The sequence below is a fragment of the Apteryx mantelli genome, chromosome 21, assembly GCF_036417845.1.
Source record: "Apteryx mantelli isolate bAptMan1 chromosome 21, bAptMan1.hap1, whole genome shotgun sequence".
Taxonomy (NCBI): Eukaryota; Metazoa; Chordata; class Aves; order Apterygiformes; family Apterygidae; genus Apteryx; species Apteryx mantelli.
In genome coordinates, this window is record NC_089998.1 from 12,938,765 (window position 1) to 12,957,110 (window position 18,346).

The window sequence follows — 18,346 nt, forward strand, 5'->3', positions numbered from 1 at the left end:
GCAGCCTCGCGCTGTGATTAATACGGTAAACCCCTCACGCTCCGGGGCCCGCCAGACCCTCCGCCGCCCCCGCCCGGCCCGGGGCCGCCCTGGTGACGCAGGCGCCCCCGCGCTCGCTGCTACGGGCGACACCGCCCCCTGCAGGCGCGGTGCCTCGGTGCCTCCGGAAAGGCCAGCCGGTTGGGGCACGCGGGGCTCGGCACGGGAGGTTCCTCCCCGGGCCGCGAAGCGGGTTTGCCACCCGGAGCGGAGGGGAGGGTGCACCCGGGAAGGCTTTTAGCGACGGACGGCGCAGTCCCAGCCGCCGTTTCCGGGTTGGTGCCAGGTGAGTGGCAGGAGCAGGCGGCCGCGCCACATGGCGCCGGGGCAGCTGCCCGGCCGGGGCGCGGCTCCGCGCAGCCCAGCCCTATGTGGGGCCGGGGCTGCCCCTGGGCCGCGGGGCGGCCGGGGTGGAGCTGGGCCCGCTTCCCCGCGCAGTGCCAGGGTAGGGGGGGAGCAGGGCCCGGCGCTGTGAGGCGGAGCCCGGCGCGTCGTTGCCGGCCCGGCGGGGCGAAGCGGACTCGAGCCTCGAGAGCGAAAGAGGAGCGGCGAGCAGGGGTCGGGGTGGGGGCTCGGCGGCGGGGCCGCTCCGGGTGTACGCACTTCTCAGCCGAAATAAAGCCATGACGCGTCTCACGGCCTCCCTGGTGCCTCTCGGTGGAGCTTCGCGCGCGGGGCGCCAATACGGTGCTGGGGCGCTGGAGAGGGGTGTCCTGCGGCGGTGCGCTCGAGGCGTATTTACGGTACCGCGCGGTACGGTTGCCGGGAGGGGCCGTGGCCGTGCCGCGGCGGGGCGCTCCGTGAGGCCTGGTGCTCGGAGGAGTCCCCGGTTTGGTGCTGCGGCCGCGGGAGCTCCCGGCCCCCGCCCTGCGAGGGGCAGCGGGGCCCGACGGGCCGGAGGTAACGCCGGGCGCTGCCCCCCCCCCCCCCCCCGCCTCCGGCCTCCCGGCCGCCGCCCCCCGACCCCGGCGGGGGGAGTCTGGCGGCGCCGAGGCGGGGCGCGGCCCGGCCGCGGGGCCGGCAGCGCCTGGGGTGGCTCCGCTGCCGCCGTAGGGAGCCGCTGCGGGGGAAGGAGGTGGCGGTTCTGCCTAATAGGTGTTTGCTTGAGAAAGGTTCTGCGCCCGGTACAGGGCGGCTGTGTAGTGGATTTTTATTTTTACTTTTTAAGGGCAGGAAACTCCTAATTCAGCCTCAGCCATTGCTGTTTCTTAGGTACAACCAGTTTGAGCTGACGATTGCAAATGGAATATGGCACCAATCAACGATAGGTGCATTGTGGATGAAGAAAGGCTGTCTGCTGAAGTTTTAGGCAGCTGCTGGCACATCTGACTAGGAACATAGAACTTTACCTTAGTAGGAACATAGAACTTTACCTTAGTAGGAACATAGAACTTTACCTTAGTAGGAACATAGAACTTTACCTTAGTAGGAACATAGAACTTTACCTTAGTAGGAACATAGAACTTTTTATGTTTTGGGGAAAAATGCTGGTGAAAAACAGAGTCTTTCAAGGGTGCACAGTCAGCTCTAATTGCAGGTGTGGGTGGAAAAAAACTGTTGGGCCCAAAGGCCTCCTTAGTTTAAAAAAAACAAAAAACCCTGGGAAGCAATGATCAGGTGTAATGTATATAGGATGGAAATGGATAGTGAGTGGAAGTTACAAGTTCATAATTACAAATAATTATGTATTTTATAATTTTTACATAGTTAAAGTATTAAATTACATTACTTACATATAATTACAGATAATTGGAATGAATTCTAAGTTACCAATGCAAGTCAAAGGAACTCATGGCAGTCATGTTATAGGCAACACATTTTTTCAAATATAAGTAGGAAAAAATGCAAGATGGAACTGGTAACCCTATTAAGTGTTTATATTTTCCATGTTGCTATTAACCTTTACACAGTATCTGGGTCAGATATCCTACTGTTTTTCATGTGGTGGAGACAGAACAGTGAGTTTGTTTTTAATGAAGGAGTAAGTGTTGTCTTTTTGAACTAAAAGACTCCCATTTAAATAAATTAGTTGAAATCCCTGTCACTGGTTTTAAACACTTTAGAAAACTGGGGGAAGATGGGGTAGGATTAGAAGTACTGCATATGTTCCTGTATGTAGGAAGATGAAGTGTGCTTTAGAAAGAAAGTACGGATTTCTTAACCTGATATCAGTTGCAGGTGAAAAATAAAATGAACAAATTAAAACTTTGTATATAATTGGATACTGCAAACACAGTGAATGTTTGTAGACCTTAAGGCCAAACATATGCCGTTGAAAAAGTTGTGTGGGAGTTTTATTTTTATTTGCTCATTTTTAACAAACCTGGTGTCCTTTCTTTGGAGAGGATTACAAGATCTGGTTAAGCAAGTCAACTGTTAATACAGTTACTATTGCATACTTGAAATTTTCAGAGGAATTTGACTTAGTATGATATAACATTTTGATTAAATGAAGGTACTGTTATATAGCATTAAGGCAAAACTTAAGAATGAGCTTAGGACCAAATCTTGCATCTTAATTATTAACAGGAAGACGTAAATGAGTGGGTTATTTCTAATCGGATCTGCTACTTACCAGTTCTTTGTTCAAATACTAATATGTCTTAATGATTGACTTAAATTATAGAAAAGATAATCTATAATCTTTGCTGGTAAGGTTTACTGATGATGGATTGGGGGGATGGCCAGTGACAGAGATGTTACTGCCATAGTGTGGTTTGAGCCTCCTGGTTAAATGGTCTCAAGGATAGGAAGATTCTTAATATAGTGAAGAGGAACGTGTTAAGTCCAGAAGCCAATACTGCTACCTCTGTACAGTAGGAAACTCTTAGATAGTGACTTGTGGGATTTAGTTGCATCACAACTTAAGTGTTGTGGGAAAAGAGCTGATTTTATTTATTTAATAGAATCAAATTGAAGTTTTCATGTTTGTGTGTACAGTGTTGTTAGAACTGCTACTGGAACACAATGTCCAGTTACAGTAGCTCTTCAAGTGGGATGTGAAAATACTGGAGCGCTCGAAAGAGGCCACAAAAATGTTCTGTGTCTGGAAAACAAGGCATGGAAAAAAAAAAAAAGACTTGATCAACTCAATTTATTCAGGCACATCCAAGAGAAGAGGGTCAAGAAGTGACTCAGTCACTCTGTGGGAATCCATGCCTGTGAAAAAGTTATCTGATAGTGGAGTATTTTCAGTCTTCTCAACAAAGATATAATGAGATCCGGTAACTGGAAGTCAAAGCTACACAAAATTCTTTTAAACATGATACAATTTCCTAGCAGTGATGGAGGCTAATTATAGGGGTAGTTTACGGGAGAGGTTAAAGGCTCTGCGTTATTTGGGGCCTTTAAGCTGAAACTAGATAACATTTTACAAGAAAGGCTTAAACCTGGATATTCAGGAAGCTTACTGGTACAAGGGTGTCCCTGTGGTTTGGGGGAAGTCAGTGAGGTTAAGTAACCCTTCTGGAGATTTGTGGTTCTTAGTCTGCTTGTTCATCCTCTTTGCTTGGCTGCAGAAATAGCAGAATTTCTGTCTTGCTTAAAAGGGATATAGTTTTAAATTAAGATAACTAACTAGTCTTGTGCTTTTGGATGCTTTGCAGGGCTTAGGAAGGATTTTTTTTATTATTCTTTAGAGGAGAATTAGACAAAGGTAGGGCATTTCTTCACTATTTTTTAAAACATCAGAGTTTAGCTGCTGAGTTGGGCAAAACAGCATGTAGTACTAGTTCAGAGAATCCCATTCCTCATTGTCAGTTTACTACATCTTCCTCATGTTAGAAGCTGGAGCCAGATATGAGGTCAGGAAGGGATTTTCACCCAGGATGGATTGTTAAGGCATTATACAAGGTTTTCATCTTCAGCAAGAGTAATCTTCATGCTAGGGCTTTCTGGGCACTTGTTTCATCTCATCAGGTTCTCATACATGGATCTTGGATCTCTGTCTCAATTTACTGTTTTGACAGAATAATAGTGCTTTCAGTTGGTAGGTTTTGTAAAAGGGTATTGGATGATGGGCTCAACTAGGGGATCTGTTGACTCACCCTGGCCTCTAACTCTGAAATTATGACTGTTAAAAAGTCTCCTGTGTTTCCATGAACAATGTAACTAACAGTGACTTGCTCAAGGCCACGTGTCATATTTTTGGCACAAGAATCACTGAAATCCTTGAGTTGTGCCACTTTTTTCTCACTCACCTGTACTTGCTCATGCACAAGCAAGTAGAGCAGGGATAATCAGAATTTTTAGTGTGTAGAGAAGAACTGCAAAATATATTCTGGAATACAAGTCAATCTATCAAAAATCTTTTTGGAGCGTTTGAGGCAGTAATTCTATTAGAAGTAATCATAACAGATTCACCTGCACAAAATTTTGTTGACCCTTACAGTTTAGCAGTTGCAGCACACTCGGCTCTCTTTATTGTGGGAGTTGGATACGCTCATCATATGAAATTGCATTGGACCAACATGGGATGCGCAGAGCGCACAGTTCAGAGAGGCTAAACACAACATTACTTTTTGTCCCAGGAAAAGGAACATTTTGTAGCATTGGTCATTAGTATGAGCCATGGTAAATATGAATTTGCAAAGCGAAACATGTAATTTCTGTTGTGCTCCAAAGTCAGCTTGGAGAGGAGTGAAAGGGAGAAGTGAGGGATTGTTCTCAGCACTGTGGTGAGTTCTCTTTGTTAGACTATGCAAGGAAGCTCTTTTATGTTACAGCTCAGATCTTAATGCAGAGGTTGCAGATATGGGGACATAGGATGTTGTTGGGATGGGGCCAGACTTCTCAGTGGTGCCCAGTGACAGGATGAGAGGCAATGGGCACAAACTGCAACACAGGAAGTTCTAGCTGAACATGAGGAAAATCTTTTTTTAATGTGAGGGTGATAGAGCTCTGGAGCAGGTTGCCCGGAGAAGTTGCGGAGTCTCCATCCTTGGAGATATTCAGAACCAGACTAGATGTGGTCCTGGTCAACCTGCTGTAGGTGACCATGCCAGAGCAGGGGGTGTTGGACTAGATGATCTCCAGAGATCCCTTCCAACCTCAAGCGTCCTGTGATTCTGTGATACCTCTGCTTACAGTTGGTAAAAACTGTAAAAGGAGCAGGGTCTATGAGTTTGTACTCTCTGAGAACCAAAACAGTTGCTCATGTGATAAAGTAACATTAGTCCAACTTGCATTAAATACTTGCCTATGTGTGAAGTGATGTCCTCTGGAAGGAGAGGGGATGAAGGGTAGGGAGTACGCGGCAGCAATGTCCCGCTAGCAGAGCCTCTGAAGCGCAGGTCGCCTCTGAGCTATATGAGAAACAGTTTGACATTTACTGGAGTTCCTAAAGGTGCTCTTCTCTTGAACCAAGTTTCAATAATTTGATTCGAAAGCTAATTACTGAGCTTGTGTTCTATGCCAATGGCTTTAAAATAATTCATATTCTTCTGCAAGTCTCTGAGTATGCTTGATACTATACAGCCAAATAATGATAGCCTGCTCAAGCAGCTGCCTGTTCTAATTGCACACACTGGAGGGAGGGATGACAAAAAGAACCGGCAAAGTGTGTGAAAGGAGTAGAATTGACAGAAACGAGATACACTGAGCACTGAACATCTTGATGTTTCCCATTTTCATCTTTTAATTGAACTAATGTCTAGTAAATTAATGTAGTGTAGGAAGAGCTGTGGTAGAAGTTAGTGATAAAAGCTTGAAAAATTCTTGAGGGAGAGAGAAAAGCTTGAAAAATTCTTGAGGTAGAAAATGGAGGAGAGAGAGTCTGCACTGGATCAGGGAGGGCTGAAGAGAAATTCCAGTTAGATTTGTATCAGGAGAGAAGGCTGGAAAGCTGTTTTCCCAGAAAATAAGTCTGTTTCTTTTGCGATCCCACATGTGGTTTTGATGTTGCAACATGACCAAATGGCATAACTGGGGCCTGGAAGGTGAGTGTGTTGTCCAACTGTTTGAGATCAAGTAGTGTATTCTTTCCCAGCTCTGCTAATTCCCTGTTGGATGATTTTGGGCAAGTAGTGCTTTATGATCTGCAGATAAAAATCAAGCAAGAAAACTCAAGCCATATAATTAATAACTTTTGTCTCAACTTTGCCACTCACTTGGGATAACACTTTGAGCATAGTCCTTGGTGTTGGCTGTAAGTAGAATTAGGCTGGTTTGAGGGTGGACGTAATTGCTATTTTCAAATAAACTTCTATATAAGGTTGGAAAAAATCCTGTGTTATTAATTATTCCTACAGAGAAAACTCAACCATCTCTGAGTTTGTTTCATAGGTAGACCAATGAAGCTAATAAAAGATGAAGCATTTCAGAATCTGGTCATACCAGAAAAAGCTAAAACGCCTCTTCTGTCCCATCACCTATAAAACATAACAGTCCATTCACTCTCTGAGTAATATATCACACTGGCACTAAGTTGTGCATTAGCCCTACTTAAAGTTGTAATAATGGGCATTTGGAAGGAGAAGGGAGTTGCTAATAAAGAAAATGTAAACATAAATAATGGAAGAAATAAGGAAAGGAAAGAAGTTCTAATTCATGTTGTATAAACATTTAAACAGCAATGGTGCTGGAACACGTTCTGAAATGGATGTATAAAGCAAGGGTAACATTGGTGTCTTGATATAGAGCTAGGAATCGCTAGTCCTAGAGGTCTTATATGCCACTGCTAGTGATGGTAGCTTTCAAAGAAAAAGGAGTGTCAACTCCTTATTTTTATGTAGTGGTACAGAAGCCAGGTTTTCTACTTGTTACTTCAGTCTTAAACCATTGTTGAGTCTACTGACAAAACATATCTGCAGACTTCTATCAGTATAGGTGAGATCTGTCTCCTGTTTATTTTACTAAGTGCATGTTGCTAAGCTTAACATTATGATGATTCTTGTTGTATGCTCCCAAGGTGGAGCGAGAAGAGGCTGGTGTTTAAATATGTTCCTTCCCTTTTTGTTGCTTCTCCAGTTGCGCCAAGAGTATATACGGATTTCAAGTTAAGTCTAAGTGTGTGGCTACTGTCATTTTTAGATGGTTCTTTTCTGATTAAAATAATGCTTCATTTTTTTCTGTTTCAGGATTCGCTATACCCTTACAATGCAATTTATTTTTGGTTGTTGCTGATGCTTCCTTCAAAAAGCAGAATACTTTACAGTACAAGGAGTTACCCTGATAGCTATGCGTGTAGCTGTGCTATTTAGTTACTAGGATGCACTGTATCCTTCATTGGACTTCACTATTTTAAACATTTGTCATGTGTGAATTGCCTCTTCTCGGTTAATAACTGTATTCATTATCATACTTAAAAAAAAAAAAAAAATCACAGGGATGTGATTTTTCTGGTACCAGCCATTATAGCTTAGGTTGCAAAATATTTTAACTTTCAATTCTTGCTTTTACTTGATCTTACATTTTTCTAAAATCTTCTTTCTGTACTGAAACTTTCTGTTGTATGGTTCTGAAGGCACTTGATTATTATTTTTGAATCTGATGCAGTTTCATTGACTTGTTCAGGTTATGTGTTCACAAAAAAAATCCCTTTTTAAAAACATCCAGGACACTGTCTATCTACTGCTGATCTTTTTAATGTCAAACTCTGCCTGAACCTCCTCGAGGAATAAGTTGTTATGTCAGGGAAAAAAAGTTGGCTGGAAAATAACAGTACTTGGAGGAATGTTTGAAAATGTGGGAGAAAGCACAGGAAGAACTTTGCACTGCTTGGGAAACATTTGCTGTATAAAATTGATCCACATGGGTTTTCTTAGATTATACAATTGTCTGTACATTTTTGGAAAGTATTCCTTGGGGACTGAAATCTCATACCCTTACAAAAGAAGGGAAATTGGTTTAGCTTTTTGAAATAGGGAGTGCAATTTTGCTTTTAATGATAAATAGCTGCAGTTCCAGAATTCAAAGCAGGTTTTTAGTAGGCAAGTAGTTGAAAACTTCATTGTTTTTTGGTTTTGTAAGCAATTGTTGCTAATAGTCTATTCAGATGAATGGGAGTGGAGATTTCCTGATGTTCTGTTTGTCAAAATGGCTAATCTGTGGAATAGGACAATGGTTCTATTAAGAATGTTTTATAATGTCTTTGTATTGTTTTTGTTAGTCTTTTGTGACTCTTAGTCATGTGATCTTTACAGTAAAGATGTTTAGCAAGAAGTAAAAATGTTGGTAAGTATGTAAGGTCTCAGTTCAAGAAAACATTTAAGTGTTTACTTGAATCCACGTCTTTCCAAGATGACACTTAAATAGGTGCTTAAGTGCTTACTTAAATTAAGATTGCTTCAGTGGAACTTAGGTGTTGTGTTGGTAAGCGAACAAAAAGCTGTAGATGTTAACAGGCCTGTTTGATTCCTTGCAGATCGGTGATCACAGGGGAATTGCCCAGACATCATTCTGCAAATAATACGTTCACATCCTCCTTTGGGGGTAAGTTTGCTGCCTCTGGACCTGAGTCTGTTTAAAAGTGTAGTTTGACAATAGGGGGGCAGTACATTTTTAAGGAGTTCCTGCCCCTTTCTATAGTCTCTGTCTTGTCTGGGCTTTTAGAAACTTTTTTTTTTAATTTTGGTCACTTGTTTGATCTCTTTCACCGTATGCCTGTAGTCTGGGTGTTTGGGGGACAACTGAACAGGGTGCCTTGGTGCAAAACGGGTGGGAGGGAGAGGGCAGCAACTGCTTAGGCTGGCATCACTTCTCAGACCCCCACACTGAGAAGCTTTAGCCTCAGTGGATATTTGTAGGTAGATCAATAAGTGGAACAGTGTTATTTTGACAATTTGACATCATGATCATTAAAACTGGTTTCTGTTCTGAGAAACAATATCAGTTTTTCCATATGAACTTTCTCTGAAAGTGATACAACTGTATTGTGTTTGTAGGATATTTTATTAGTGTATTGTGCTTTTGTAGATAGGTGAAAGTGAACTTGACCATAGAGCAAGTACCGGTTGTACAAACTTGTAGCAGATACTGTTTCATCATTGTACTTTGTGTGACCACTCTTAAAAGAAGGCATCCCATCAAAGCATTATTTTTATGCTACAGCAATGTATTAGCAAATAGACTTATGAGGATTTCACTTTGATTTGTGAACTTCATTTGTGTTTTTTACTTGTTTTTTAAAGGCTGATTTAACTACATCCCACATGGAAAAGTTACCCTGCAGTTTTCTACAGATATGATAAATTGCAAAGAACTCAGTTTATCTTGGAACAGTAGCACTGGGTTAATGGCTTAGGGACCTGAGCTTTGTTTTGCATGTCAGATTCTCTAACCCATTTTTTTCCTCATCTGGTTCACTATTGTTTCTTCTCTCAGCATAGGAGAACTGTGTCTTCTCCCATCTTTCTCTTTAGTACCACTGCCTACCAAGATATGTACCAATGAGGGTCTGCATAATATAAGCAAATCCAAAGCATCTGTGTAGGAACATTTGCCATTTAGTTTATATGATATGTTTTCCCCATTTGTTCAAATGCAAACAAAGTGTGGCATTTAATGAGAAGTGTCTGGAAAGTCTCATTTCATTTTCTTCTAGTCTCTCTTGTACGCATTGTGAAATGAAACTGGCTTCGTTAGAGGGCACTCTTTAATAACATGTAGTGAGACTGCTCTTTTGGACAGTGTTCACCACATCCTGTTCAAAGGGGAAAAAAAAAAGTACTGATGGAAATCTAGTTATTAATTTGCTGCTCCAGAGTAGAAAGTCTAAAGCCTGAGACAGTGAAGTATATAGCGTAATCTGTTTTAGGATGCTAGCAGCAGACAAGATTGACTATAATGTGGGCTGATCTAATGCTTGTGTTGTATATGGAAGATAGCAGCAATCTATTAGATAATTCACCATACTTTTCCAACTGTGGAATAATTTGTTTAAATAACCTGCTTTTCATGGCCTTTACCCCATCAACCACCTTGATTCTAGATGTGTGCTCGTTTGGGAACTGTTTTTTTTTTGTATGGCTACCATCATATTCTTAAAAATCCTTCAGAAACGATAAGTTGCTTCAGAAGACTTCAGAAACTCTTGGATTTCAATTCCAGCCCTTACATCAGTTCCTTCTGTGCCTTTGACAAATTGCTTTATTGTGTGTTCTTTCACTTTCCTTGTGAAAAAGCATAATGATTTTTACCTTGGGAGAATTAAGCAATATATGTAAGTGTGCTTTGAAATCTGAAGTGTGTTAGAATTTGTGAAATATATTTAATATATTGAACAAAACAGGAGTCAGGGAAGTCAGATTTAAAACCATGATTATTGCTCAACTTCTTTGGTGCTTTTTTTATTTGGGCAAGATTATAGAGCCAGGTCATTTGCATTATTTTTGAATTTTCTTGATGTTTGTTTTTTTGTCTAGAGAAGCATTCTTTATATACAGGAGTCAGATTGTCTGTAAACATAATTTTAACTTTTTCTAAAACATACCTTGTTTTGCCTTTAAAAAAGCATGCCAAACTGGTGTAACTTGACACATTTTTCTGAGCAATTGACACTGAATCATACCCATGCTGGATAGGCTTGGCTAAACTGAAGGGCATGTTTCCTGTACTGGAACTATGCCTATGTAGCATAAAGCTCAGTTTCAATATTTTGCTTTGCTTAGCCTTTAAATTTCCATTTCTGTTTTAGCATTTCTACTAGTAGCTGAATTCTGTGTAGCCACTTGTCAGTGGTGGTCATGTGCTTTTCAAAGATGAGAAAAGAGGTATTAAGTAGGGATATGGCTTGCTTAAGGTCACAGAATCAGGCAGTAACAGATCTATGAACAGAAACCAGTTCTCTGGTTGCCTGACCATGTTCTCCTTCCTGGAAAATATTCCATCCAGCTGAGACTGGCAGTCGTTTCTAGCAAAGTTTAGCTTCGTATCTCTGAGAGGTGACAGCTTTATCATCTGTGGCTTATGGATGGTGACACTGACAAACAGAGTTTATCAAACCAGATTCTGTGCTATAGCCAGAATTTCATTTTTTTGCTTGGTATCTTAAAGAACTATGTAGTGCTTCTATGAACTCGTAATGGCCACAAGGGACCAAAATTAAAACAGAATAAGAAAAATGCGGTGCTTATGCCATCTTTTTCTTCTCCTAGCTTGTGTCTCCTTTTGCATCTTCCCTTTCTCTTCTACTAGCAGAGCTTGTCAGCCTTGTCAGCAAAGGGTGGTTCCTTGGGTAAGGAAGGAAGGAAGACTGAGATGTTCCTGCCCTGGAGTCCTTCTGTGTCCATCCCAGTAAGAGGGTACATGAGGAGGTAGGTAGCAGGAGCTCAGCTGAGACATGATACCATGTGGATAGCTGCTGAGCTGTGGGGAGAAGCACTCTGGAGTGCCTCCAGCAGACTATAAGGCAGTCAATTGGCATGAGGTGAGCAGCAGAAGCATGCTTTCCCTTTCAGTAAGGTCTTGGCTAGGTATCTTTGCAAAATAATTTTTTGTTTGTTTTGTCTTTTCCCCTCTTTGGGACAGGGTTTAAGAAGCTTGTAAATCCCAAGTTGCTTTAAAGATCTGATCTTCTGCACTTACTGAGCTTTGGTCTAGTGGTAGCCGCCTTCTGTGGAGGACAAAATGTTAAATGTATATTGAAGTGGTGAATCCTACCTTTTTAGAGGTGAGAACTGCCCTTTAAGTTTGGGGCTTGGCCTCCATGTATGCTGGCAAGGAAATGTGACTGATGTACCTAGTGTGTGGTCAGTCACAGGCAACTTAAGAGGCATGCTTCCGGTGCTATCTTTACACCATACATCAACACAAGAGCTCAAGTCTATAAGAACTGGGCTAAATGCAGGCACCATAGTCTGTACGCTTTCAATCTCATACCACCTTGTGTGGGTGGCAACAACAGCTTCTCTGGGGCGAAGTCAGCAGACTAGACCAGATCCATGAGCTGTTGTGTGGCCCTCCTGGATTGTTTCAGTGAGCTTAAGCTATGGCAGAATGCAAGGCAGGTTGGTCAGGGATGGTGTCGGTATAGTTACATCAGCTCTTGTTTCTGAGGAAAGTTTTATTTTCCTTACTGGCAAATGGAATTTAAGGTAGAAATGGTAGAAAAAAAACCCAGCATGCCTAAAGCATTTTCATCTGTGGGGCTAGAGATTATATTTTTAAGGGTTTTGAAGAGCTCATCCCTTGTGATTTCTGTAAGTGATATTAGGAGTGACATTTTTAATGACAGAAGGTTCAGCTAAAATCTTCACCCCCTCAGTGTTATACTCAGCTCATATGTTGATGCCCTGTCATGTGCTTTACCACGCGGAATGTTTGGGTGTTCTAAAAAAAATAATAATCTTGCAGCAAGTGACATCTACAGAAAGTGCTGATAAGGAGCTCCATTATGCTTTTATGCAATACTTTTTTCCAGTGCTGAGTAGCATCTCCTACAAATATTTTCGCACAGAACATTTATATGGAACTGAAAGTTTATTTTTTTGACAATTTACATTTTGGTTTTCATCATTCTTTGAAGACTATTTGGAGTTGTGTGGTGATGTGTTCCCATTGGTTAGCCAATGCCATCTTCATGGCATGATGTATTAAATGTCATTAATGGATGCTAGTCTCATCCTTGCTTTAGCTCTGTAATCAGTTCCAGGTACCATCTGATTTTTATTAAAAAAGACTGCTGCAGTTCTCGGTCTTGCAGTTATTATCAGCGTTGTGCTTCAAATGTTCTGCCAAGTCCTTGTTTTTCAATGTGTATCAGCAACGGCCTGTCCTTTTGGGATCTGGAGAACAAATGCATAATTTTTGGCAGTATTTTGGGGGCTGGAGTTGTGGTTGTAGTTTCTTGAGCACCTCTGTTGTTAGCCTGCCTCAGGATTGAGATTCTGATATGACAGGCTTTTCCGTTGGTTTCAGACATTGCAGGCCAAGTTGCTGTCTGGTGGGTAGCAACGACTGAAGAGTACTTTCTGCTTAAATAAGTGTGAAAAAGACTCTACTAGTAGAAGTTAGGGAAAGGAGTAGAACATGCACTTGTAAAAACACAGGCGAGGAATTTAATAGGGGAAAGCATAAGTTTAGACCAGTCCTCTGCCTAATGCAATAATGCAAATGGAGTAAGCAACTCTTTTCAGTAGGAGCAGCTTAGCTAAGAGCCCAGTGGTTCTGGCTGGCTGACTTGGAGTAGATCTAAGTGCCAAAAAGTAAGTGTTTTTAAGCAAATGCAAAACTTTGGGGATATACTTAAAACAAAAGAAAACAGAACAAAACCGAAGAGATCCTTTTATGTACAGTGTCCAGAGTAATTTTAAAGTGCTCTTATTCTGTGCCTAAATAATGGTTGGTTCAGCCAAACAGAAATCTTTCCTATTGATATATTATACTAGTTTAGATATAAGCCCTCTGTGCAGAACTGTCAGTTTAATAGAACAGCTTTCTTTCTCCTTTTAGATTTAATCCACATGTTGTATCAACAGAGCCTTTGTCTTTGCTCAGTTATGAGTTATCCTTAAAAAAAAAAAAAAGCAAAAAAGCAAAAACACATGTTTTTTTTAATAACCCTATTACAGAAGAGCATAGAATGACATACAGAGAGGTGGCCATCAAACAGTGACTCTGTGCAGGTAACTTCAAAGTGGTGCTGTAAATGAAAGAGTGAAAAATGGCCCTTTCGCCTCTCCCCTTCCTAATGACTGGAAAGCCCAACAGTGACAGGAGGAGGCAGCATTATCTTTAGCTAGGGTTTCCAAGGTTTTCTTCCCAGCTTGTGCAGTGATGCTAAATGTACTCTTTTTACTTAACGCTAATTTCCTTCCTTTTTTTAAAGGAGGCCTTTTCCAGAGGTGTATGTAATTCACATTGCCTGCCTGCCTGCCACCCTCCCCTGCAGAGAAGGAGTTCTTTCTTGGACCTCTCCTGTTTTCCAAATGGAGGAGAATTATTCTCATTAAACTGAATTTGGCATTATTTCTATACTTGTTTTGTATGAAAACATTTATTTGAGTAGCAAGGCTCACTTGATATCTATATGAGGGTTCATAACTGAATGTTAGAGCTGTTCAATAAAGCAGTTCACTTAAATCATTTGATTATAACCTTTACCTGGCTCTTTTTACCCAGCTAATTCCTGTAGCATCATGAATTGGTTCTGAAGGCGTACTTCTGTCCATCCTAAACTGGCAGCCTGGTGGGCTGCATGCTGTCAAAGGCAGAACACTTATAATATCTGTCTCTTTGGTGCTAGTTTCAGTTTGTATTGAACTGCTGGCAGCTATCACAGTCTCCCTTAATTCTCCTTCTGATGTCAGCACAGCAGATCTCACCTCAAGTGTCAATATAATTATTTACAGTGATGTGAAAAGAAGAAAATACTGTGTTTTCAGCCAGAAGAAATTTGTCTAGCATTTTAAAAAAGGTGGCATGATTCTATCCTACATATAAAGGCTATGGAATAGAGCAAAGAAAAGATCTACCTTAGAAGCTTGGCAGTCAGTGATAGGAAAAGTAAGTTTTTTCCTTGCTGCCTGAACCAGATAGCAGGCCTGGCAGTGGAAGGAATGGTCTTGCTATATCAGACAGGTCCCTTGGTGGAAAGCTCTTGAAAGAACACAAAATCTATAGCAGTGTGTGTGCAGACTTTATGAACTGGCAGGCATCCTTCAGCAGAAAAACTGGTCAGAGATTGTCAGGACGATTAAGCCAGAGGATGGTTAGAGCCTGTGCTAAAAGAAGCAGACTGTTCATCTCTAAGGCAAGTTAGATACTATCAGAACCTCTGCGTGTTAACTCTGCAAATTTTTCTTGCGTAAAAAGAAAAAACCCAACCCTTTGAACATGGCTGTGGAATGCAGACGTACTGGGGATTTTGTTTGTTTTCCTGCAGCCTGGCCTTTTGTCGCTGCCTGCGTTTCTTTCTTAGGAGGGCTGAGCATACCTTTCCAACATAAAATAAAACATGGAACTTGGGAGGATTATACTTCTTAAGCTCTCTGACTGTGTCCTGTCCTTAAATCTCCTTTCTATCAGGTTAAGTTTTCCAAACCTTCATAATGATGAATGTTCAAATCAGATTTGTTTTTTCTTCAGATGACTGCTATTCTTAATGGCTGCTGTAGCAGCAATTACTTTTTTTCGAAACATCTTAGAATTTGAATCTTCCCAGAGCAGTAGTAAATGAAAGGGGCATTCCACTAGTATGAACAATTTCTTTATTTGTGGTTTTTGCAGAGTATTGCACTATGTTGTGCTTTTATCTAACATATTCTTGGGCAACCATATCCAACTTTGTAGTTGGCCTTGCTTTGAACAGGGCATTGGACTGGAGACCTCCAGAAGTCCTTTCCAAACTGACTTATCTGTCTCTGTATTCTGATCGAGTTCTGGCTAAGATGCTTCTTTTGGCTTCATTTAGATCTTCTTTCATGCTCAACAGCTTTCATCATGTTCCCATCATAAGCAGTTCTTTAAACTGAAGTGATGTGTAAACATCAGGAAAAGTTTCTAAACTGTAAAATGAATTTCTCTCCTTCATAGTTTAGGCTATTTTTTATGTTGCTGTATTCAGATGATATGAATAATCCATTTTCTTTTGCAGCTATTTATTGTGAGATGATTGCTTTATGCTGCACCTTAGTTTAAAAATACCTGTGCCTTAGTTAAGAGAAAAAAAAAATTAGTTTCTAAAAGCTAATGTGTCTTGCTCTTAGGTCAGCTTTGCTCCTTTGCACTTTTTTTGTTGGGAAACTGCAGAAGGAAAGACCAAAAGAGGCTTGTTTAGGATTTGTGAGACTATACTGTTACTGCATTCCAAGTGAGACTGTTGCTTTTTTGAGCTAACCTCAGATTTTTTTTTTTAAACAAGATTTAAAGTGTTTTTTGTGTGGATGTTGGCACCTATTATTCAAACACTTTAGCTTATACTCTTTACGGTACAGTATTTTGCTTAAAACTTAACCAATTGCTTAAGCACTCTGAATAGTAATGAAATTAAACATGTGTCTTACTAATTCAGAAACTGTATGCTTGACAAGGGAATGCTGACAGCTTGCTGGTTTGCTTGGATTTATGATTTTTTTTTTGAGGGCAAAACAGGATGATGGGGCAATTAGATGGAGTTACATATACTAAACATGTATAATTTGTCACATATGTACTCAAAACTGAAGTCAGCTAATCCTGTAGTTCATGCTTGCTGTATGTTCAGACTTTAACCTCTCTGTTTAGATTGCCAACATGGTGCCAATTAATGTGACTGTGATGTGGACACTAAGGAATATAACTCACTTCACATGGGTTACCAAACAGCTAGCAGATGTTAAGCTAATGGTTTTTGGCTGCTACCACCCTAACTTGGATTTCAATCCAGAGGTGAAAGAATTTTTCTCTCCCATTACTATTTCCCTTGGGCCATATTGTCCCTAACATCGAAAATTCTTTCAACTGACTCTGGAAGATGATGTAAACACTTTCCCTCCCTCCTAAACCTGTGCTCAGGGTGCTTTGTGCCTCACCTTATTTTTATGTTAATTTACCTCCTTTAGTATTTGTTGTTATATTGGTAGACTTGGTAAATAAAAATGTAAATGCTTTAAACATCAAAGCTTAAATTTTTAACAAGAGAAGTCTGTGCTGAGCACGTGGTATGGTTCTGTGGTGGCTTGTACCCTGTACACGCAGTTACATCTCAGACTTGACAAAATGACTATCTTGAGACTGCTGTTACTACTTTGAGGTTGTGCCTCATAACAGAGGCCACAGAAGGTGGTGGTTTGGCTTGCCTGGGAGTTTGCCTTTTGTTCTCATTGCTGGATATTATACTCTGAAACCCTATAAAACATCTGTAACTGCAAGGTCTGTAGTGTTTTTTTGTTTTTTTTCCCCCCAGTAGTGAGTCAATGCTGAATAACTGACAGATTCTGCAGCTTCTTTGGTGTGATCTAGAGCAATACGTAGTATTTCTTGAAGGTTTGAAATATGTTATAATTGAAAAACTATTTCATCACTTTCCTTTTTTCTGTGCTCTTGCAGTGGTAAGTATGATAAGGAGGTCTTTGTCTCTATAATATTAGCAGCTTCAGGAACAGAGGTAGGATAAGAGGGAGCGGTCAGCTGAAGAAACAATAGCACTAAGTAAATACTTATTGATGCCTAAATCCCATTATATAACCTACTGTATGGTCATCTGTCATGTTTAACCAGTGTGTGTTCAACCAAAGCAAGTACTAAAAGCATTGCTCCGATTAAGATGCTTTTAGGGTTTTCTGGTAATCTTTCCTTCTGTAAGGATTTAGCCTTTGATCTAAGAATTTTGTATGTAACATTATGTCCAGCACCCAGTTTTCAGCAATTTCTCTGAGTTGCTCATTTTATACTATAGTAAAGGCCATTGCTACTTTGGGGTGTCAAACATGATCAGTATCATGATGAAGACCAACAGAAGAAGATTTGGGTGAGGGTTAAATAACTGGCACAGTTATTTTGCAGTGAGTACTGAAAGCAAATCACTTGCAAGGTTATATCTATTCCTTTCCTTCCAGGTTCTAAAGTGAATATTTTACTCAGTGATGCATTTGGTCTAGGAGTTCCAAAGAAAACAAAATTTTAAAATATCTTGAGATGAGCAGAACTTTTTCTTTCTTGTGGATTAATTTTCTTGATACTTACGTGTTCATTAAGGAAGATCTAGCAAGAAGGAATGAGAACAGTTCTTCTGTACTTAGATGATGAATAATTGCTAAACACTGACTACCTTTCTTGAGTAATTAACAGCTTTCACACTTTCTGTAGAATGAATAGTGATAATTGAGTGAACTCAGCTTGATTTAAAAAAAAACAAAAAAAAACCCCAAAAAAACAAAAAAAACCCTGAAAGTTGAACTACCAGTTTTCAAGAATGGCAAGTTATCAAGGGTCAGTTTCTGGGTGCTGGGAAACAAAACCCAACAGCAGTTTATAACTATAATTGCTTTTCTGTTTTTCAATATCTAAATAACTTATTCAGTCCAGTTGATGCAACCTTTCTCCACTGATTTCATTGGCTGTCTTTTGCTACAGATTTCAATGTAGTTCTGTGTGACAAATTACTATTCTTGTGTTGTCTCTCAAGAAATTTAGGAAGCACTGTTGTGATCAGATCATTTCTCATGTGTATTTTTAGCATATAAGTTCAAGGATACATTGAAATTGTAATAATTATTGAAAAATTTCTAAGTACATTGTCACATTCTTATAAGTGTTTCAGAAATATATGCAAGTTAAACCAAAAAAAGAAAATACCAGAAGATCTTTTTCCCCTTTGGTTGCTGATATAATCAGTATAGAGCCTGTCTCTTGTCTGTAGTGCCTTGTAGAAAATACGCTTGCTGTTTTT

The 18,346-nt window shown here is 40.6% G+C and overlaps 1 protein-coding gene across 9 annotated transcripts in view; it reads left to right on the plus strand.

Moving 5' to 3' along the window:
* The first annotated feature begins 34 nt into the window (after nucleotides 1-34).
* Nucleotides 35-18,346, plus strand: part of EXD3 (exonuclease 3'-5' domain containing 3) — a 335,146-nt gene continuing 316,834 nt past the window's right edge. For 3 of the 9 annotated variants that reach the window (XM_067309037.1, XM_067309036.1, XM_067309039.1), the window contains exons 1-2: nucleotides 36-325; nucleotides 8,402-8,469. The gene's annotated coding sequence lies outside the window, so the exon portion shown is untranslated. Of the gene's footprint in view, nucleotides 326-919; nucleotides 940-8,401; nucleotides 8,470-18,346 lie in introns of those variants that run through there. The other 6 variants (XM_067309031.1, XM_067309034.1, XM_067309038.1 and 3 more) reach the window with 5 other exon arrangements.